This window comes from Bos grunniens, chromosome 8 (genome assembly GCF_055505025.1).
Source record: "Bos grunniens cultivar Pamir isolate PY7600 chromosome 8, Bosgru_T2T1.0, whole genome shotgun sequence".
NCBI classification, from domain to species: Eukaryota; Metazoa; Chordata; class Mammalia; order Artiodactyla; family Bovidae; genus Bos; species Bos grunniens.
In genome coordinates this window covers 40,638,737-40,662,048 of record NC_141172.1, presented here as the reverse complement: position 1 = coordinate 40,662,048, position 23,312 = coordinate 40,638,737, and the positions used below count along the sequence as shown (strand labels likewise).

General features: G+C 42.6%; 2 long non-coding RNA genes across 7 annotated transcripts in view; one reads left to right on the top strand and one right to left on the bottom strand.

Annotated features, from left to right (window-relative positions):
• The window catches only part of LOC147366961 (uncharacterized), a 161,687-nt gene extending 151,949 nt beyond the window's left edge, over nucleotides 1–9,738 (top strand). Inside the window, exons 3-5 of one of the 3 annotated variants that reach the window (XR_015169641.1) lie at nucleotides 6,227–6,431; nucleotides 8,698–8,863; nucleotides 9,496–9,738. This is a non-coding gene — a long non-coding RNA (uncharacterized LOC147366961). The remainder of the gene's footprint in view (nucleotides 1–6,226; nucleotides 6,432–8,697; nucleotides 8,864–9,495) is intronic. The other 2 variants (XR_015169642.1, XR_015169640.1) reach the window with 2 other exon arrangements.
• LOC147366957 (uncharacterized) overlaps nucleotides 1–23,312 on the bottom strand; it is a 343,959-nt gene that overhangs the window by 2,602 nt on the left and 318,045 nt on the right. For all 4 annotated transcript variants that reach the window (XR_015169635.1, XR_015169637.1, XR_015169638.1 and 1 more), the window contains 2 exons: nucleotides 16,081–16,122; nucleotides 15,312–15,453 (listed from right to left, as the gene is read on the bottom strand). This is a non-coding gene — a long non-coding RNA (uncharacterized LOC147366957). The remainder of the gene's footprint in view (nucleotides 1–15,311; nucleotides 15,454–16,080; nucleotides 16,123–23,312) is intronic.

Genomic DNA, 23,312 nt, shown 5'->3' with positions numbered 1-23,312 from the left:
TCTGAGGAAAGAATGAGCTTGTGTTGTGAGGAACCAAATGAAGGATTGATAGACAAGTCAGAACATGTATGGTTCTGTAAATCATAAAGACTTTTGGAGGATTTCAAGCAGTAGCAGGGTCTGATTTATGCCTCTAAAAGTTTACCAGGATTGCTCTGTACAAGGCTGGAAGCAGGTATCCCAGGTAAGAAGCTACTGCAGTAGTCTAGAAGAAATACTCTGATCTCTTTAAGGTAAGAGTCAAGAAAATATAGAAAATTGGACGGATTTAAGACATTTATGGGAGTAGAATCAATAGTATTTATAGATAAATGGCTTTTGTGGGTTAAGTGAAAGAATTTCAAGGGTAATTGTCAGATTTGGAGCTTGAGCAAGTGGCTGGATGTTGGTGCCATTTTCCAAAATGGGAAGAAAGAAAGAGAGATATAAGGGTTAGTTAAGATGTGTACAGATAGCAGTGGCTCTGGAGTTCGATAGTCGTCATGCTAAGCACTGGATGTCTATTGAACATCTGTATAAAGATCTGAGAGTAGGCAACTAGAGTCAGGAGTCATGAAAATACAATATGTTGTTTAATTGTGTGTGGCTTTTGTGACTCCATGGACTGTAGCCTGCTAGGCTCCTCTGTCCATGGGATTTTCCAGGCAAGCATACTGGAGTGGGCTGCCATTTCCTTCTCCAGGGGATCTTCCCAACCCAGAGATGGAACCCGAGTCTCCTGCATTGGCAGGATGATGCTTTACCATTGAGCCACCAGGGAAGTCTGGAGATACAACAGAGTTGAAGATAAATGCATGGAGTCATTAGTGTAAAAATATGAACTAGATGGAATCACCTAAAGAGACCTGATAGACAGTAGAGATGGGGTGAGTAAACAGGATCCTGGAGTACTCTTGACCTTGAGGAGGTCAACCTAATAAAGGAAGAGAGGGAAGAGTGGCTAGTGTGATAGGAGATAGAAACACAACCAGGAAAATGTGGTATCAAGGGAAACTTTAAGAACCAAAAAGCAATCCAGTGTATTAAATGCTACTAGGAGGTCTAGTTATAATAACACCAGAAAATCAAGTATTTGATTCCACATGAAGGAAATCTTGTTTAAGGATCCAGCTATGTCCATCACTACTGTGTTTCTAGATCTTGAGGACTGGGGGAGGAATTCCTGGCAAATGTATTGTTGAGAGGTTCAGAGCGTTGAATTGAAAGTCCTATCCAGGACAGCCTAGTGTGACTGTTCCAATATGTAGAAAATCTCAATCATCAAGAGGATAAATAAACATGTGGTTTCAGCAGAATCACTGAAAAAGGAGATGAATGTACATCAAGATAAATGTAATTAATATGTATGTAATTATCTTAATGAGTAGAATGGATCTACATGCAGTGATTACATGTTATACAGAAGTAAGGGTTATATATAAGTTAGCATCAATCCAGAAGTCAGGTTTATAATAGCTGCTGCTAAGTTGCTGCTAAGTCACTTCAGTCGTATCCGACTCTGTGCGACCCCATAGACGGCAGCCCACCAGGCTCCCCTGTCCCTGGGATTCTCCAGGCAAGAACACTGGAGTGGGTTGCCATTTCCTGCTCCAATGCATGAAAGTGAAAAGTGGAAGTGAAGTCATTCAGTCGTGTCCGACTCCCAGCGACCCCACGGACGGCAGCCCACCAGGCTCCTCCATCCATGGGATTTTCCAGGCAGGAGTACTGGAGTAGGGTGCCATTGCCTTCTCTGTTATAATAGCTATCATGTAACTATTAGATTTTTCACCTCAACAGTTGATGTTTCAGTATGTGGCAGAAACTGAAGAATAATTCTTCTATTGGTTAGACTGCCTTCCTGTAGGAAAATAATTTATACAGCTGACTAGGGGTAGAAAGAGAATTCTGAGGATGTAGGTCAGCAAGAACCAAACAGCTCTACCTTAAGATGAGTAAGAATTTAGTAGTGAGGAAGAATTTGATAAGGAATATAGTGGGGAGACAGAGTTGAAGTTGCAGACAGAGCAGGAGATGTTTTAGGAACCACATATCTCACACTGAATTTGTTTGTGCTGCCATAATAGAAATTGTCTCAAGTTTTCTCAAGACTTCAGTTTTACATAAATAAATACATTGCATGCTTAGAGAAAATCCTGTAGGACCTGACATTTAGAAATCTCTCAATTAAAAAGCCAACTCATCACCCAGTTATTCTACAGTGCACTTTACAGTCAACAAAACAAATCTAAGCACATTGAGCATCCAGAATTTATTTTAACCTAACCTTAAAAAAAATAAGTACAGAAAACCAATGATTACTTGACAGTTGAAGAAAGATTCTGACGTAAAAGACAGAGACATCAAAATGGAAGCAAGGAAGAAAGAAAGCTCAAAAGAGACAGCACACTAAAAAGAAGAAAACTTTAATAGAATTATACTTAATGACCTCAGAAAGAGAAGATAAGCTATTGTTAAAACAAGGTCAGGATACTATTTGAAGGAGGAAACAGACAGAACAGGCTCCATCTTGGGCCAGACTGCGGACTTTGAGCTATATGCCCTGTATCTATGGAAACGATATACCAACTGGAAAACCAGACCCCCCGGATGGAAGAGCCCCAGGACTTGTACCTAGACTCTCCATCACCTAAAAGAATACCCTAATTATCTGAGTAACCAAATAGAATCATAAATTCTATTATGCTTATTGGGGTATGACCACAGGCCTATTGATGATTGTCCATTGTTAACTACTGAGGCTTAAGGCATATGAATCACAGGTTTAAGGCATATGAATCATGGGTTAACTTTGATTGTATCTTTCTTTTCCTTTGTTCAGACTAGTTTCAGAGAATTTGGGGAGGTGGCTTTGAGCACATACACTTAGGGTATATAAAGTTTTCACAAAAACTGGTCAGGGTCCTTGGCTACAACACTATGAAGAAAAAGGAATAAGCAGACACTTTTATTAGCATAATAAGGTGTTTTAAAAATATAAATTTTTAATTTAAATTTAAAATTACATGGATAAGAATATATTTATATGTTTATATATATATGGAAAATAAAATATCTCAAAATTTTTTAAAAATAGAAAACAAGGTTTAACTAGAAGGTTTAAATCAAGAGGCCCAACATCCTATGGTAACAATCCAGAAGAGAAAAATGTCAAAAGGAATATTACAAGAACATTTTTTAGACATGCAGAAAAGTCCTATTGAGCACCCAGCACAATAAATGAGAAAATACCCACCAAGTTGTAAATTTTAGAATATCAGGAAGATAGTAAAAAAGAAAGGGAAAAAAACAAGTCACAGATAAACTAGAATAAGAGGGCAGTGAACACCATATCCAGTGCTATCAAACTAGAATACAAACATTTTCTAACATTTAAGATCTAGAAAGTATTTCTCTCCCATGTACCTTTCCTCAAGTCTTCTAAAGGTCTTATTATTTAGCAGCTAAGTTGTATCCAACTCTTTGCAACCTCATGGACTGCAGCATGCAAGGCTCCTCTGTCCTCCACTATGTCCAGGAATTTGCTCAAATTCAAGTCCATCAAATTGGTGATGCTATCTAGCCATCTCACCATCTGCCACCCCCATTCTTTCAATTTTTCCCAGCATCAAGGTCTTTTCCATTGGGTGGCCAAAGTGTTGGGGAGCTACAGCAACTTTCCTTCCAATGAGTATTCTGGGTTGATTTCCTTTAGGGTTGACTGGTTGGATCTCCTTACTTGCCACTAAAGCAATAAGATTCACCAAGAAAGAAGAAATGATATCCAGAAAACAAAGAATCAATACAGAAAGGAGATATAGGAAATTCCCCAGAAAATAGTAAAAATAAACCCTACTATGACAGCAGAGACAGCTGTAGTAAGTAAGCAATCCAGATGAATATGAGAGGACAGGGACATACCGGAGAAAGAGCTCTATTAAAAAAACATTTACCAACTGCTTATCTGGTTGGTTCGCTTGTTTAGAAGTTTTTTCCAAAGGCTGTATTGCTGGAGTTGGGAATGTGGATGCAGAAGCCAGACTGGCCGGGTTCAAATCCTTCCTCTGCCACTGTGGTCAGACAGATAGCCTCCCTGTGCTTCATGTTTTCTATCTATAAAATTGGGTCATAATGTACTTACCTCATAGTTATTTCAGAATGGAAGAAAATATTTTCAAATGAAGTGACTGACAAGAGATTAATCTCAAAAGAAAAAAAAAAAAGAAACTCAATCAAAAAATGAGCAGAAGACTTGACAAACCAGTATGTTACACTCATACATTGTTCTCCTAATCTATGTTAATGAAACTATATATTTGTATGGAAATCTGCCTTTCTTCAAGATTTATGTCAATCATTTTATGGCCCAGGATGACCACCTGGTGCCAGGGTTATCTTGAGGAAACAGCCAGAACAGGCTCCATCTTGAAAACAGGACTCCATCTTGGGCCAGACTGTGGACTTTGAGCTATATGCCCATGAATATGTCTATGAAAATGACATACCAACTGGAAAACCAGACCCCCTCCCCCAACCCAGGGCTCATACCTAGACTCTCTGTCACCTAAAAGAATACCCTAATTATCTGTGTAACCAAATAGAATCATAAATTTTATAATGCTTATTGGGGTATGACCACAGGCCTATTGATGATTGTCCACTGTTAACTACTTAGGCTTAAGGTATTCGAATCATGGGTTGACTTTAATTGTATCTTTCTTTTCCTTTGTTCAGACTAGTTTCTGAGAATTTGGGGAGGTGGATTTGAGCACATACACTTAGGGTATATAAGGTTTTTCACAAAAACTGGTGAGGGTCCTTGGCTAAGAGGAGACTCTGCCTTGGGTTCACCGGTGTAATAAACTGCACTCCACTATCTGCATTGTCCTTCTGAGTGAGTTTGTTTCCCGGAATGCATGGCTACAACATTTGGTGCATTGGCTGGGAAATTCAGTTTGAGGAGACAAGTCCCACTTGGGACTACTCAGAGGCCTTGCGGCTTGAATCTTCTAGAGGAGGAAGGCGCCTCACCTTTCTGGAAGGATTCTGTTTCTCAGCGCCTGGACCTTTAACATTAGCAGTAGTGGATGGCAGCAGGGGAACTGAGCACTCAGGTGAGGAGGAACCCACCCAGCAGGGTGGAAGAGGGGGTCTGATCACCACCCTGGGAAGGACTAGAAGAGGCATGGACCCACAGGAGCCTAGAATAGGCAGGTGGTGGTGATGGCCTGGTACACAGGTTGACAAGCGTGTTAGGGCTTAGGAAGGAAATTCGTGAATGTTATTTAGGAGGTGGTGTCCACGCCATCTTGCAGAAAATTATTACCAAGCAATCACCAGGGGATTATTAGGAGAAGAAACTTGGTCTTTGTGTGCTCATATTCTGCCCTCCCCAAGGAGGTATCCCATCTGCTGTGAAATTCTTGACCCCCTCAGAATTGTCAGGCTAGAAGGAGAAGGAGTATGAATTGGCTTTTCTGGAGACAGCCTGGGACATGGGATATTTAACCCATCTGTGTTTTCATCTACACCTGATCAAGCCCACCAAGGCAGAATGGACTTTAAAAAGTTAAGGGAGAAACAGTCTTGGACCATGTGGTGTTCTGGTTCAGTCGTGCTGACCAGCAGGTAAAGACACACCAATCCCCCTTCTTCCTCTGGGATCTGGCAGGTAAGGCTCTTCTCACCCCAATTAGGAAGGAAGCAGAATGGTAATTTAAGTGTTTCATTGAGTGGAAATATCAGAAGAACATAGGGTACTAAGAACTTCATAGACAGAATGAAAAGGAAAAGTAGAAGAAGGTCCGAGAAGATAAGCAAGCTGGGGGAAGTGAATGTAAGGCAACTGTATTGGAGTGCAGGATTAAAAATTTAAAGAAGGGATTTGGAGGAGACTATGGGGTGAAGATGACGCCTAATCGCCTCCACATACTCTGTGAGGTCGAATGGCCCCCTATGGGAGTAGGATGGCCACCAGAGAACACCATGAACTCAAAAATAGTGGAAGTAGTCTATACAGTAGTCACAGGAGAGCCAGGACACCTGGATCAATATCCATATATTGACTCATGGCTAGGGTTAGCTCAAGACCCTCTTCCTTGGATGAGGTTCTATATCCAGAAGGGAAAGCGAAAAATATCAATGGCACAAAAATTGACTGAATAAATAAAAAAGAAATTCTACAAGATTTGGACGGGGATGACCTGACTCCTCCCCTATACTGGATAATGACACGCCTGCCTCCCAGTGCTCCACCAGGACCAGAGGCCACCTTAATGCCCAGTGCAGGGCCAGGTGAAGTCCCTGCAGCAGCCGCTGCTCCTCCACCAGCTCTCCCGGAGACCGTAGAGCCGTCATTTCGGCAGGCTCTGATCCCAGCGATGGAGACCTCTGGTCAACGCCCCCAGGATTCCAACTCAGCTGGACCTCATAGATCGTACCCACCTTTCCTGGTGAGTATTGATGGAAAGGGGGAAGAAAACATAGGAATTAGACAGAGGCTGTGCTCTGCCAAGGAACAGGGGGAAAGAACCCCACTACAGATGCCCCTCAGAGAGCTACAACAGCCTCCAGTTCAGGAAGCATGTGGGCACTACCATCCGCCCCTTGTAGCCTATTATTTATTACCAACCATTTTCCTCTACAGATATATTAAACTGGCAGAGGCACACTCCACCATACTCGGAGGAGCCACAAGCCATGATTAGGCTAATGGAGATTATTTTTCAAACCCACCAGACTACCTGGGATGACGTAATCCAACTACTAGTCTCCCTTTTGAGCACTGAGGAAAGACACAGGATCCTAACTGAGGCCAGAAAATGGTTAAGAGAAATGGCACCTGAGGGTACTGCAAACCTGCAGCCGTGGGCAGAACTAGCCACCCCCGATGAGAGCCCCAACTGGGACTGTAACACAGAGGAAGGGAGGGGCCACCTGGAGAGAGATCGGGTGGCTATTTTACAAGGTCTCGAGAGGGGGGCCTGAAAACCTATAAGGAGGGCAAAACCCTCCAAAGTGATTCAAAGGGAAAGTGAATCACCCTCTGAATTCTACGAAAGACTGTGCGAGGCCTGTAGACTTTATACGCCAATAGATCCAGAGGCTGCTGGGTCTCAGATGGTGATAAATGCAGCCTCTGTGTCTCAAGCCTACCCCAAAAATGTCAGATGGGGGGACACCAAGTTACTCATTAATTTTTATACATCCCTGAATGCCCAATACCTTTGTTGGGAAGAGACTTGCTGTCTAAATTGGGGGCACAAGTGACCTTCCTCCCTTCCCCCCGCGAAAGACCCACTCTTCGCGTGGGCTCAACCACCTATTTATTCTTCCTCTCGGTAACCTCTCAGGATGAATGGAGTTTGCACGATCTCCCAGAAGGGAAACTGGATGGGCTAAACAGTTGAGAGAGAGAGAGAGAGAGTTAACTCAACAATTCCCTGAGGTCTGGGTGGAATACAACCCCCCCTCCCCACCAGGCTTGCAAAACAAGTCCCACTGGTAATAGAACTCAAACCCAGTACAATTACATCAGCACCCACCTTGGGCCTGCCAGACCTTGCTAAGCCGTTTACTCTTTACGTGACTGAAATGGACAAGGTGGCTATGGGACACGGGACAGACCCGTGGCTTATCTCCCAAAATGGCAGTACAATGTTGCCACCGGGTGGCTGGGATGCTTATGGGAAGTTGCTGCAGTTGGCTTACTGGTCTGGGAGGCAACCAAGCTGACTTTGGGCCAAGATTTGATGGTAAAAGTCCTGCATGAGGTCAACGCTCTTCTGCGAGGGGACCCCCATAAATGGCTGTCGACATCCCAGATTACTCAATACCAGGGACTGTTACGTGAGAACCCCCATGTTACTATTGAGTCTTGTCAGGCCCTGAATCTGGCCACTCTCCTTCCTGTGGAAGAAGGTGGGCCCTCACATGATTGCAAGGAAATATGCCCGCAGCCCTGACTTGAGAGACCAGCCAATCCTGGACCCAAATTTGGTCCTGTACACCAAGGGCACCAGCCTGCTGAAACAAGGACAGTGATTGTTGGGATATGCAGTAGTCATGGAAGAAACCATCGTTGAGGTTAGCTCTCTGCCATCACACTGGTCTGCTCAATGGGCTGAACTATATGCTCTAGTTCGGGCCCTCCAGCTGTCAAAAGGCAAGAAGACAAACATTTACACAGACTCCAGGTATGCTTTTGCCACACTACATGTACACAGGGGTCTATATAAGGAGAGAGGCCTTTTGACAGCTAGTGAAGAACATATTAAAAATAAGGAAGAAATTAAGACCCTATTAGATGCTGCCTGGGAACCAGAAAGGGTTGCCATCATACACTGCCGAGGACATAGAAAAAAGGATACCTCTGGGCTTGGGGAAACAGACTGGCAGATAAGACCATTAAACAAGCAGCCGAGGGCTTGAGAGTGACAAGTGAAGCCCCTGTTAAAGCTCTCATATTGGCAGAGCTGCCTGAGCTAACGCTGGACTATCCAAAATACACTGAAGCCCAAAACCGACTAGCCAAAGCAGAAGGGGCCATCAAGACTGAAAAGTGATGGTGGGAATTGCCAAGTGGCAAATTATTGGTACCAGAGGAGCTGGCACCCACTCTGGTAAGTCAAACACACCAAGCGACCCACCTAGGCCATGAGAAACTGGAAGAGCTAATCTGAAAATATTTTTGGTTCCCCGCCTCTCTTCTCTATGCAGGACAGAATCTCAGAACTGCACTGTCTGCTCACAGGTCAGTGCTGCCTCTCAACACAGACAGAAACTTCTGGGGACTCAGCTAAAAGGCACGCTGCCCTTTGAACACCTGGAAGTGGACTTCACTGAAATGAAGCCTCATCGACACTACCGTTACCTGCTGGTCATGGTATGTATGTTCTAGGGATGGGTAGAAGCTTTTCCTACCCGGACTGAAAGAGCATCAGAGTAACCCAGTGCCTGCTTAGGGAGATAATTTCCAGATTTGGATTTCCTATCAGCATTGGATTGGACAATGGCCCAGCTTTCATAGCTGATTTAGTATAAGTAAGCAAAACTTTAAACATCAAGTGGAAATTACACATAGCATATGGGCCCCAGAGTTTTGGGATGTGGAAGGTACCAACTTAAAGAGACACTCTTCAAGTGGATCATAGAGACTGACTGCTCCTGGGTGGACTTGTATCTGATGACTACTGCTCAGACTCAGGATGACCCCATGGTCCCATGGCTATTCTCCATATGAAATGGTGTATGGGAGGTCCCCTCCCATAATAAAATAGGTGTCAACAAATTTGCCTCAGGTAAGGGGAGATGAGATTTCACAGCAGTTGGAACAACTGGGTAAGGTAATAAATCAGGTAACTAAGTTTGTACAAGAAAGGGTGTCATTCCTCCTTGGGGAACAGATTCATGAATTTGTGCCCAGGGATCAGGTATGGGTCAAGGGCTGGAAACACAACTCCTTGGCCCCACATTGGAAGGGTCCATACACTGTTGTTCTAACCACCCCTACGGCAGTTAAAGTTGCAGGTGTCACTCTCTGGATCCACCACATGAAGAGAACATACCACGCAGACCCAGAAAATGCTGAGTGGACTGAGCAGAGGGACCCTACTGACCCTCGAGAGACTAAGATCATCCTTAAGAAGAAGACAGAAAAGAAGATCCCAGACGAGCCTCTTCAGGATGAAGCCGCATAATCAATTCCTGCTGCTTGGCCTCATCAACGTGATTTTGAATTAAACTTCTGTTTCAACTCAGGACAATGTTTTCATTTCATGGACACATTCCTACGTGGACTTCCACAACACCTCCAACTGCTGGGTATGTGGGGCTATGCCTCTGTCTGTGATGGATGGGCTTCCTTGGTTGGTGTCACCGCTCTGCCAAGGAGATTTTTAAACCACTCTGCTCTTTTCTGGGACAACAAAAAGAGACTTTCCTTCCTCTTGTCAATCATAATCTCTCCTTGCTTTCTTGGTGTAAGCCAGACCTACAGTCATTAGATTCGGGTCATGGGGCTACATTTGATGTAAACACCAGTTTCATAGACGTAACAAAAGCCTATACCTCATATTTAAAGAACAAAAAGGGGAAAGCTCCCTGACCAGCAAAGGAGGACAGGCCTTTAGGTATGTTGAACAATTCTACCAAGTCTGGGATGAATATCTCTGGATGACCCCAGAAAAGGGTCAATTAATTACTCCCGCTGCTATATGCTGGGAACAAAAGAACAAAGGGTAGGTGACCGTCCATTAGACCCCAAAGAACTAAAATATATGGGGTATCTATCCCCTGAACCATGTAAACAAACATTCGAAGTCACATACCACCCCAACCAGTCCATCCATTGGCCAGGCTCTGATTGGAAATATAACCCTGGAATCTGCTGGGTGGCGCCCAATGGAACACAATGGCTTTGTGGGCTTAACCTTTGGCCTTGGTTACCAATCAGCTGGGTAGGCCGATGCACACTGGGATTCGCTTTTGCCCATGGCAGCATAAAACCTAACCTACAACAAGCCCCGGTAAATCTACCTTATTTACGTGCTAGGTGGACAAAGTCTGTGTTTCAGTGGTATGAGTATATTGCTACCTTATTCGTACCTTCTATAGGGACAACAGATATTATGATTACAGTAGAAGCCTTGACTAATTTCACAAAACAGGCCCTCCTAGAAAGTGCTAAAGCCATCCAAGCCTTAAATGAAGAACAAATACAAATGAGAAAAGCAGTAATTCAAAATAGAATGGCTTTGGACATGCTCACAGCTGCTCAAGGAGGGACCTGTTGCTATAATTAAGGTTGAATGTTGTGTATATATTCCTGATTTATCTGGCAATGTATCAGCTGCTCTAGATGACATGAAAAACCAGGTAAAAGCAACATCAAATGAAAACATTCCTTTTTGGACTTCAGTCCTATCTTGGGTGAAGGGTGATTGGTAGAAAACTATATTTACCATTGTTATAGTTACTTTGATAGTTCTGCTTTGTGGACTCTGCATTTTACAAAGTATTATGAACTTTGTAACCTAAAGGTTGGTGTCGTTCTCCCAAATTGGCAGTCAGAGAGCCAGGGTGCAATATATCCCTATGAATAATGCTCATACTATGAGTTAAGAGCATCAAGAGGGGGAATGAAGGAGGAAACAGACAGAACAGGCTCCATCTTGAAAGCAGGACTCCATCTTGGGCCAGACTGTGGACTTTGAGCTATATGCCCACTATCTATGGAAATGACATACCAACTGGGAAACTAGACCCCCGGATGGAAGAGCCCCAGGGCTTTTACCTAGACTCTCTGTCACCTAAAAGAATACCCTAATTATCTGTGTAACCAAATAGAATTATAAATTCTACTATGCTTATTGGGGTATGCTAAGCTGCTGCTAAGTCACTTCAGTTGTGTCTGACCCTGTGCGACCCCATAGACGGCAGCCCACCAGGCTCCCCTGTCCCTGGGATTCTCCAGGCAAGAACACTGGAGTGGGTTGCCATTGCCTTCTCCAATGCATGAAAGTGAAAAAAGTGAAAGTGAAGTTGCTCAGTGATGTCCAACCCTCAGCGACCCCATGGACTGCAGCCTTCCAGGCTCCTCCATCCATGGGATTCTCCAGGCAAGAGTACTGGAGTGGGGTGCCATTGCCTTCTCCATGACCACAGGCCTATTGATAATAGTCCACTGTTAACTACCTAGGCTTAAGGCATATGAATCATGGGTTAACTTTTATTGTATTTCTCTTTTCCTTTGTTCAGACTAGTTTCAGAGAATTTGGGGAGATGGGTTTGAGCACATACACTTAGGGTATAAAAGGTTTTCACAAAAACCTGTTGGGGTCCTTGGCTAAGAGGAGACTCTGCCTTGGGTCTGCCAGTGTAATAAACTGCACTCCACTATCTGCATTGTCCTTCTGAGTGAGTTTTTTTCCTGGAATGCATGGCCACAACATTCTCAAAATGCACGTTGTGGGTGAGGGGCCTGGTGCCATTCTCTGAATTTTGAGACATTTCCTTTCTTTAATTAGCAGATTGCTGGTAGCTATGTAACATTCATCTAAAGATTAGCAGGGGGGCACTCATTCTGCCCCCTTCCGATGTCTATGTCAGAAGCTTTCTCTATCTCTTTTATACTTTAATAAAACTTTATTACACAAAAGCTCTGAGCAATCAAGCCTCATCTCTGGCCCCAGATTGAATTCTTCTCCTCTGGAGGCCAAGAATCCTGGTGTCTTTTGTGGTTCAGCAACAACCTTTCAATATCCCCTCACACCCAGTTAAAATGACCATCATTAAAAACATCTACAAACAAAGAATGCTAGAGAGGGTATAGAGAAAAGGGAACCCTCCTGCACGGATGATGGTGATGTAAATTGATACAGCCTCTATGGAGAACAGCATGAGGGTTTCTTTTAAAACTAAAAATGGAGCTACCGTATGACCCCACTGGTCACATACCCTGAGAAGACCCTAATTCAAAAAGACATATGCTAGTATTAGAAAATTACTACAGCTAATCAGTGAATTTAGCAAAGTTGCAGGATACAAAATCATTACACAAAAATCATTTACATTTCTATATACTAACAATGAAAAAAAGAGAAATTAAGGAATCAATCCCATTCACCACTGCAACAAAAAGAAATAATAAGGAATAAACTTACCTAAGGAGACAAAAGAACTGTACATAGAAAATTATAAGACACTGATTGAAGAAATCAAAGATGACATAAACAGATGGAGAGATAGTCTATGTTCCTGGATAGGAAGAATCAATATTGTGAAAATGACTATATTACCAAACTCAATCTACAGATTCAATGCAATCTCTATTAAACTGGAAGCTTCCCTGGTGGCTCAGATGGTAAAGTGTCTACAATGCGGGAGACCCCGGTTCGATTCTTGGGTTGGGAAGATCCCCTGGAGAAGGAAATGGCAATCCACTCCAGGACTATTGCCTGGAAAATCCCATGGACAGAGGAGCCTGGTAGGCTACAGGTATATCTCTATTAAATTACCAATGGCATTTTTCACAGAGCTAGAACAAAAAATTTCACAATTCATATGGAAACACAAAAGACCCCAAATAGCCAAAGCAGTGTTGAGAAAGAAGAATGGAGCTGGAGGAATCAACCTTCCTGACTTCAGGTTATATTACAAAGCTACAGTCATCAAGACAGTATGGTACTGGCACAAAGACAGAAATATAGGCCACTGGAACAAGATAGAAAGCCCAGAAATAAACTCATGCACCTATGAGTACCTTGTTTTTGACAAAGGAGGCAAGAATATACAATGAGGCAAAGACAGCCTCTTCAATAAATGGTGCTGGGAAAACTGGACAGCTACATGTAAAAGAATGAAATTAGAACACTTCCTAGGACCATACACAAAGATAAACCCAAAATGGATTAAAGACCTAAATGAAAGACCAGAAACTATAAAACTCTTAGAGGAAAACATAAGCAGAATACTTGATGACATAAATCAAAGCAAGATCCTCTATGACCCACCTCATAGAGTATAAGAAATAAAAACAAAAGTAAACAAGTGGGACCTGATTAAACTTAAAAGTTTTTGCACAGCAAAGGAAACTATAAGCAAGGTGAAAAGACAACCCTCAGGATGGGAGAAAATAATAGCAAATGAAACAACTGACAAAGGATTAATTTCCAAAATATACAAACAGCTCATACAACTCAATGCCAGAAAAACAACCCAATCAAAAAGTGGGAAAAAGACCTAAACAGACATCTCTCTGAAGAAGACACACAGATGGCTAAAAAGCACATGAAAAGATGCTCAACATCACTCATTATTAGAGAAATGAAAATCAAAACTACAATGAGATATCACCTCACACTGGTCAGAATGGCCCTCATCAAAAAGTCTACAAACAAATGCTGGAGAGGGTGTGGAGAAAAGGGAATGCTCTTGCACTGTTGGTGGGAGTGTAAATTGATACAGTCACTATGAAAGATGGTATGGAGATTCCTTAAAAAACTAGAACTGAAACCATCATATGACCCAGCAATCCCACTCCTAGGCATATACCCCGAGGAAACCAAAATTGAAAAGGACACATGTATCCCATTGTTCATTGCAACACTATTTACAATAGCTAGAACATGGAACCTAGATGTCCTAGAACAATAGCATGTCCTAGATGCTATATAGATGTCCTAGGACAATAGCAACCTAGATGTCCATCGACAAATGAATGGATAAAGAAGTTGTGGTACATATACAGAATGGAATATTTCTCAGCCACAAAAAGTAATGCATTTGAGTCAGTTCTGATGAGGTGGATGAACCTAGAACTTATTATACAGAGTGAAGTGAGTTAGAAAGAGAAAGAGAAATATCACATTCTAATGCACATATACAGAATCTAGAAAAATGGTACTGAAGGATTTATTTATAGGGCAGCAGTGGAGAAACAGACATAGAGAATAGACTTATGGACATGGGGAGAGGGGAGGAGAGGGTGAGATGTATGGAAAGAGTAACATGGAGACTTGCATTACCATATGTAAAATAGATAGCAACAGGAATTTGCTGTATGGCTCAGGAAACTCAAACAGGGGCCCTGTATCAACTTAGAGGGGTGGGATGGGGAAGGAGATGGTAAGGAGGTCCAAAGGGAGGGGATATAAGTATACCTACAGCTGATTTATGTTGAGGTTTGACAGAAACGACAAAATTCTGTAAAGCAATTATCCTTCAATAAAAAATAAATTAAAAAAAAAGACATATGCACTCCAATGTTCATTGCAGCATTATTTACAATATCTCAGACATGGAAACAACCTAAATATCCATCAACACATGTGGATGGGGAAGAGGTGGTACATATATACAATGGAATATTCCTCAGCCATTAAAAGGAACAAAATTGGGTAATTTGTAGAGATATGGATGGACCTGGAGCCTGTTATACAGAGTGAAGTAAATCAGAAAAACAAATACTGTATACTACTGCATTGATGTGGAATCTAGAAAAATGGTACTGTCCTGGTGTGCTTAGTCACTTAAGGCAGGAATAGAGACACACATGTAGAGAATGGATGTGTGGACATGGGGTTGGGATGAACTGGGAAACAGGGATTGACATAAATGTGCTACAGTGTGTAAAATAGACAGCTAATGGGAACCTGCTATACAGCACAGGGAGCTCAGCTCAGTGCTCTGTGGTGACCTAGATAGGCGTGATGGGGAGTGGGAGGGAGATCTAAGAGGGAGGGGCTATATTATACGTATAGCTGATTCACTTCATTGTACAGTATAGACTAACAGCATTATAAAGCAATTACAGTCCAATAAAAAATTCATACCTTGAATCTTATGGGCTCATAGAGGGGCTGAAAGTGAAAGTGAAGTCATGTCTGACTCTGTGCAATCCCACGGACTGAAGCCACCTGTCTCCTCCGTCCATGGAATTTTCCAGGCAAGAGTACTGGAGTGAGGGCTGGGAAACTGTAAAACACACACAGAGAAAACTAAGTAGTTTTTAAAACATAAATAATTTATCAGCTCTAGGACAAAATACTAAGTGAATAAGAAAGGAAACATAATAATAGTAGGTGTCTTGGCTCAATAGTGACTATTCCAAAGTCAGAAACTGCAGAAGAGTGAAAACTGTAGTGTAACAAACTGGAAGGGCAGAGGAAGGATAAAGGATGTGAGATAACTCTTTACCACAATAGGAAGTGAATGGACATAGCATTCTGTTTGGAATGAGGAATTTAATACTAAAAGGAATAAGGAAATATGTTTAAAATAGCCCTGAAAGAATAGGACATTGCAACGATGGCCATTCGGGTACCATGGTAAATGACTGAGTGGGTGAGATAGACTCAAGGGGAGCGATGGCTGCTGCTGGGCCCCAGAGCACCAGCCTCCACGAGAAGCCTCAGGGTTAGGGGTCCAGTGTGGGGTTAGCACCACTGGAAACAATGGGAGGAAGAAATGAGCTGCCCCCCTGAGCATTCTAACCCAGAGACCCTGAACATGGATCTTCCCCATCCCGGGAAGGTTCTTGGCCTGTCTGGAATAGGGCCCTGCAGGGCAACCTAATTCTAAAAATTGATGGGGAAGACTTACCTTTTTGACCTCCACCACCTTGGCTTGACACTACCATCCTTCCTATATATTCACAAGAAAAAGATTACATTTTGGGTTGAAATCATACTTTCCAAAACAGGAAGTCATGACAAAATCGGTATTTGAAGACACCTAACTGACACATAAATGAAGTGATAAATATTTCTGTTGTGCTATGATATTAAACAGATTAAAAGGACTGTGCCCATGAACAATCAGAAGAACGAGAGAGAAGGCGTGCAGGTTGCCCATGCAAGGGTGAAGCGTAAGGGAGATCTGATATTGTCTGAGCTGCAGCTGATGTTTCAAAGACAAGCCAAGCGGTGAGTACTCTAATGGCTGCCCCACAGGTATCAATGCTGGCTGGCACGCTTCCACTCCAGTGACCCATCCCTGGGGTTTGCCTCCATTCCTGAAATGGCCCCCTTTTCACTCAGGCCCCACACTGTCTTCAAAGGCTGAATAAAAAACAAGGTTAGCCAGCATGGAGGAAGTCATTTAATAAGCACTTTCCTGTCCTGGGGACAGATGTGTTTGGATTTCAGTGAAGGAACTGAAATCCCAGCAGCTGAGCTGGAGAAGGCTGCTCCAGAAGCCCGGAGGGAGATGTAGGGGTCTTATGTTTTGTACCGTCTCTTGGCAACCCTCCTGACTGCTGCTGACCCGTGGCAGAGACCCAGCTCCTTTGCAATGGGCCTTGAAGTGATCACATTTCCATCTGTGTCCAGAAGAAAGAGTGTGGAAAAGTCACAGGGACTCACTCCTTGCTTGGGTCACAGAAACACCAGACACCCGCTGAGAATGAAACCCCACACAAAATAGAAATCCATAGGCGTTTTACAGCAGCCATGGTAAATGAGGATTTTTTAAGAAACAAAGTAAGTGCAGATGATTTTTTTTTAAAAGAATGTCTGAAATCCTAAGTAAACGGTCTTTGATTTACAATGCCCGTGGATTTTTGGTGTTTTCAACAATAAGCAGGAATACTGAGTTTGGGGTTTTTTTTCAATAATAAGCAGGAATATTGAGTTTGGGGTTTCTAAAAAATGATTTCTAAAAAAATCATTTTCTAGGAAGTATTTCCACTTTCTCCCTTTTTTGCCCTCTAGATTAGAGCTATGATAAAAAAGAAGGGAGACAGAAGAAAGGAACAAATATTTGTAATGTGCTCATTCTGTGTTGGCTGAGCTCAGAAGCTTTGTCTCTGTACCAAGTTCCTTCTCACAAATCCAAACCCAGACCTTTGTTTCCTCGTATGCACTGCCAGTAACGAAGAGATTACATTCCATTTATTCACAGAATTCATCTAGGACAACACCATCAGTTCAAACTGTGAGAGCGAATGCGCTTGTCTCTAAGTTATCAATTAAGATTCGTGCTGCGACTCATTTCTCTATTTTGCCAAGTATTTAAAAATCCTCATTATTCGCTGCTCCTCACCTTGCCCAGTGAAAGTTGGCAAGCACTGTTATCCTCACTTAATAACCCATGTTACCCAGGGAATAGCCTGGCTTAGAAGCTATGATACCCAAAGCTCCTGGATAAGCGCTCTGAGTCTCCTGTCTAGACTTGATGAATAATTCACAGATCTAGTTGGTAGAAGTCCAGTCAGAAGTCTGGCAGAGTTGATTGCTTCAGAGCCATGACATCCAGGGCCCTACTCTTGCCTCATTTTCCTTCTCTCTCTCTGGTGCTTCAGCTTAAGGGAAATTCTCTTCTTTCCCTATTTTTTGAAAAGTTAGGAAAGCACAAGATTAAATCCCAGCCCTCTGCTTGGTTGTTCTTTTCACACATTCAGCCAAAAAAGGAATGAAAGTGGGTCATTTGCAGAGATGTGGATGAACCCAGAATCTCTCATATAGGGTGAGGGAAGTCAGAGAAAAATAAATATTGTATATTAATGCATACATGTGGAATCTAGAAAAATGGTACAGGTGAACCTATCTCCAGGGCAGGAATAGAGACACAGATGCAGAGAATGGAGATTTGGACAAAGGGTGTTGGGGGAAGGGGAGGGAGGACGAATTGGGAGATTAGGATTAACATATATATACACTGCTGCTGCTGCTACTGCTAAGTCGCTTCAGTCGTGTCCGACTCTGTGCAACCCCATAGACGGCAGCCTCCTGGCTCCCCTGTCCCTGGGAGTCTCCAAGCAAGAACACTGGAGTGGGTTGCCATTTCCTTCTCCAATGCAGGAAAGTGAAAAGTGAAAGTGGAGTCGCTCAGTCGTGTCCGACTCTTGGCGACCCCATGGACTGCAGCCCACCAGGCTCCTCCGTCCATGGGATTTTCCAGGCAAGAGTACTGGAGTGGGGTGCCAGTGCCTTCTCCTATATATATACGTACACTACCATGTGCAAAATAGATAGCTAGTGGGAAGCTGCTGTATAGAACAGCGAGGTCAGCTTGGTGCTCCATGGCAATGGGATGGGGGTGGGAGGGAGATTCAAGAGGGAGGGGATATATCTATACATCATATAGATGATTCTCCTCTCTGTACAGCATAAACTAACACAGCATGGCAAAGCAATTTGTTACTCTTAATAAAAAATTTTTTTAATTAAAGTATTTGGACTTGTAGGACATGGGCATGTCAACTGCCTGTTGGCTTTCAGAACTATTTCTGGCTCATCCTCTATTCTGCTGTGTACTACAGGCTCCCTTGCCCTCTAGCTTCAGGTAGTTACTTACCGTTAATTGGGCTTCCCTGGTGGCTTAGATGGTAAAGTGTCTGCCTGCAATGCGGGAGACCCCGGTTCGATCCCTGGGTTGGTAAGATTCCCTGGAGAAGGAAACGGCAATCCACTCCAGCACTCTTGCCTGGAAAATCCCATGGACAGAGGAGCCTCATAGGCTACAGTCCATGTGGTCACAAAGAGTTGGACACGACTGAGCGACTTCACTTTCACTTTCACGGTATAAAGTTGGAGAGAGAGAAACAGAAAGACGATCAGATTTTTCTTTCTCTCCCTCTCACCCTTCCTTCCTATGAGTTTCCAGATCCTGGATCCCACTGGTCCCCTCTCCAGGCATCCGTGTGTGGTTCTAGCTCCTGTCAGACAATGGGCTCCCTTCCTCCCCTGTCCCTCCAACCCTGGTGGAGATAGCAGCTTCCAGCTATTACTGACCTGCAGCTTCCTTTGTTCCTCCATTTCTTGCCAGATTTTCCATCACCCTTTTAACCAATTATCTACATTAAATCCCATCTGCCTGAAATATGCAGAAGACTGTTTTCCTGGCTCTATCCTGACAGACACCATTCTTAGTTACAAGCTATAGAAACCAACCTTGACATGTTGGCAAGAAAGAATTTTTTTTATGGAAGATACTGGAGAGATCAAAGGATCTCTGGGAGGACTGGAGAGCCAGGCTCAGAAACTGCAAGGGAAGGAGCAATGCTCAAAAATCTTCAAGTGACATTGTGTGGGTGCAGGCGTGCTGGAGGTCTTGGGTCCTGCCATGTGCCACCACCAACACTGGGTGTTGGAAGGTACCATTTCAATTGTTGTCTCTGTCTCTGTTGTCTCAACAGAATCAACTCTAGGCCTTTCCTACTTCTCTATGACATTTGCTTCCAATTTAGAGAGAGTAGAGATGGATAAATCTGATGGTCAATGCCCAGGTCATGTGCCCACTTGTGGCCACAAAAGTACCTGACATTTTCCATTCCTATCATGCGAGATGGGCTCTTTTTAGGCAGAATTCCCTAAATACAGGAGAGAGACTTAGCAGCCGGAGAGACCTTGAGGGAATGAGTGATAGTTGGTCAGTTGTGTGTGACTGTTTGAGACCCCATGGACTGTAGCATGCCGGGTTCTTTTGTCCATGGAATTATCCAGGCAAGAACACTGGAGTCGGTAGCCATTCCCTTCTCCAGGGGATCTCCCCAACCCAGGAATCGAACACAGGTCTCCTGCATTGCAGACAGATTCTTTACCATCCGAGTCACCAGGGATGTTTACTATTAAGAGACATATCTAAGTATAAAGACAGATCAACTTAAAAAGTATCCACAGATAGATGCTTGACTTAATCTTATAATCTATAGACAATACATTAGAATATGTAATGAATCCATACACCTTTTCCAAAGGAATACCTGAGACAGAAGTAACAATAAAGTTATAAATGACAATCATCAATCAGATGAAATAATTTAGATGAAGCTTATCTCTCTTGAAGAGATGCGGACTGGGCAGATTCAAATGTAAGTAGTTTCTTTGGGAGTTATGGAAATCCCTGGAATCACTGGTAAGGAAGTGGAGAAAGAAAGATAAGAAGTGAGTGAGTGACAGTTGCTCAGTCATGCCTGACTCTTTGCAACCCCATGTAGCCTGCCAGGCTCCTCTGTTTGAGGAATTCTCCAGGCAAGATTACTGGAGTGGGTTGCCATTTCCATCTCCAAAGATAAAGAAGGGAGTGTAAATTATCCATTGAGTTATTGCTCTGGGGTAACTGGATCTAAATCCTCTAGGGAGAACATGGAGCCAGTGTAGAAGACATGCCTCAGAGTCATCCCAGGCTCTGGAAGCTGAGGTTTTCTATAACAACTATATATCCCATGCCACTGAGAGCTGCTGGGGTGGTGCTTAAATTTTCCTGCACTCATATGCGAACTGAGTGGACCTAATCAGACAGAGAAAAGCTTCAGGCAAATAAAAGCTTCCAGGGAGAGGAGTTAAAAGTTGGGCAGGTGTAAGCTGAAAAAGTAAGGGAGAAATGATGTAACAGGGACCCAGCCCCATCTGCTATGGGGGTAAGATGAATATAAAGGTCCACGAGGCACTGCTCAGCATTGAAGATACCGCAGTATCTATGACGGAAGCATTCCTGACTTCGCGACACTGGTGGTCTCAAGACATGGGAGCAGGCAAGCACAATACAGTGGGGACGAGAGCAGTAATAGAGGCCGCCTACACAGCTAGGGGTGGACCTCGGGCCGCTGAGACCCAAGAGGACAAAGACAGTATCCTACTCATTTTTGCATCTCCATTGTCTACGATGGTACCTACTCTGTATATGCTTTCTGACTCAGTACTGACCTGTCAGATGCACTCTTGGTGTGTTATATTCACTGTTTCTGTTTCGCGTTATAACCCAACAACCTAGGAGTGTCAAGGTACTCATGATTATTCCTGAACATCTGACTACCCCCAGTCATTCTTCATATATGAAAGTGAAAGTGAAGTTGCTCAGTCGCGTCCGACTGTTTGTGACCCCATGGACTGTAGCCTGCACCAGGCTCCTCCATCCATGGAATTTTCCAGGCAAGAGTACTGGAGTGGGTTGCCATTTCCTTCTTGATGTAATTTCCCTAAAAGTTTTGCCTACACAATGTGCCTCATTTCCAAGCCTGGGCTATCCCTATCAGAGAACTTAGCCTCTGGATGGTCACTGGCAACTCATTCTCATGTATCTTCAGAAACTAAGCTCTTGGAAAGCAGGAAATTTATCAGTTGTGTTTCACAATGTACACTCCGTGTCCAGGCTAGTGCTGGCACATTCTGTATGTACAAGCTTCATTTACGTCAGTGATTTTTTGGATGACTTGAATAAATGAATAAAGGTTATAGATGTTGAGTAATGACCAGTTGCACATCTAAGACATGGCAGAAGTGAGACTTGAACTGCAGTCTGTCTGACCCCCAAATATCTCCTATATTTTGCTGCACATTAAGCAACTTACCTGTCCATGGCAACTAGAAAATTTAACTTGGCTTAAAGGTGAGTATTCTGAGGTCAAAAGTAATGGGATAGGAAGTGTGTAAGAACTTATTATAATCATCAGGCTGAGGTATTATCAAGCAAAACTCTGGACCCAAAGTTGGAAGAAGGTTCTTAGAGGATTTGACAGGAATAGACAATCTTTAAAATTCCCAGAAATGAGAACACTCTTTAACACCATACACAAAAATAAAACAGATTAAAAACCTAAATGTAAGGCCTGATACTATGAAACTCTTTGAGGAAAACATAGGCAGAACACTCTGACATAAGTTGTAGCAATATCCCTTTGGATCTGTCTCCTAGAGTAATGGAATAAAAACAAAAATAAACAGGACTTAACTAAGCTTGTAAGATTTTGCACAGCAAAGGAAATCATTAAAAAAACAAGAAAATACACAGAATTGATAAAATATTTGCAAATGATGTGACCAAGGGGTTAATGTCCAAAATATACAAACAGCTTTTGCAGCTCAATATCAAAAAACCCAACCCCAAAAATGAGCAGAAGAGCATAGACATTTCCCCAGAGATGCCATACAGCTGGCTAAGAGGCACATGAAAAGATACTCAACATCACTAATTATTAGAGAATACAAATCAAAACTACAATGAGCCATCACCTCACACTAATCAGACTGGCCATCATCAGAAAAAAAAAAAAGTGAAAAAAAAAAAAACTAGTAGTAGAACTACCATATGACCCAACGATGCCATTCTGGGGCATATAGGTGAAGAAAACCATAATCTGAAAAGATACATGCCCCCAGTGTTCATTGCAGCGCTATTCACAACAGCCAAGACATGGAAGCGGTCTAGATGTGCATCAACAGATGAATGGCTAGAGAAGATGTGGTGCATATATACAGCATACTATTACTTGGCCATAAAAAAAATGAAGTAATGCAATTTGCAGCAACGTGGATGGACCTATAGATTATCATACTAAGTGAAGTTAAGAGACAAATATCGTATGATATTGCTTACACAGAGAATCTAAAAAAAATGATACAAATGAATTTATTTATAACACAGAAACAGACTCACAGATCTTGGAAACAAATTCATGGTTAGCAAAATGAAAAAGTAGGGCAGAGGGATACATTGGGAGTTTGGGATTAAAATATATACATATTTATATGTAAAATAAACAGGCACAAAGTAGATAAACTGCATGGCACAGAGAACTATACTCAATATCTTGTAATAACCTATAATGGAAAAAAATCTAAAAAAAGAATATGTATACATATATATAACGGAATCACTTTTCTGTACACCTGAAACAAACATTATAAATCAACAATATTGAAATAAAAATTTAAAAATTTTAATATCATACCTTTTTTAAAAAATAAAATTGGTGATCTTATTGGAAGGGAGAATATGGGAGGAAGGAGAGGCAGAACATTCTCTGCAGGATAGTGAGATACTTGAAGGAGGCAGGAGTCTGGACAGTGGCAGTGGATATGCAGGAGACAGTATCAGAGCATATACACACTGCT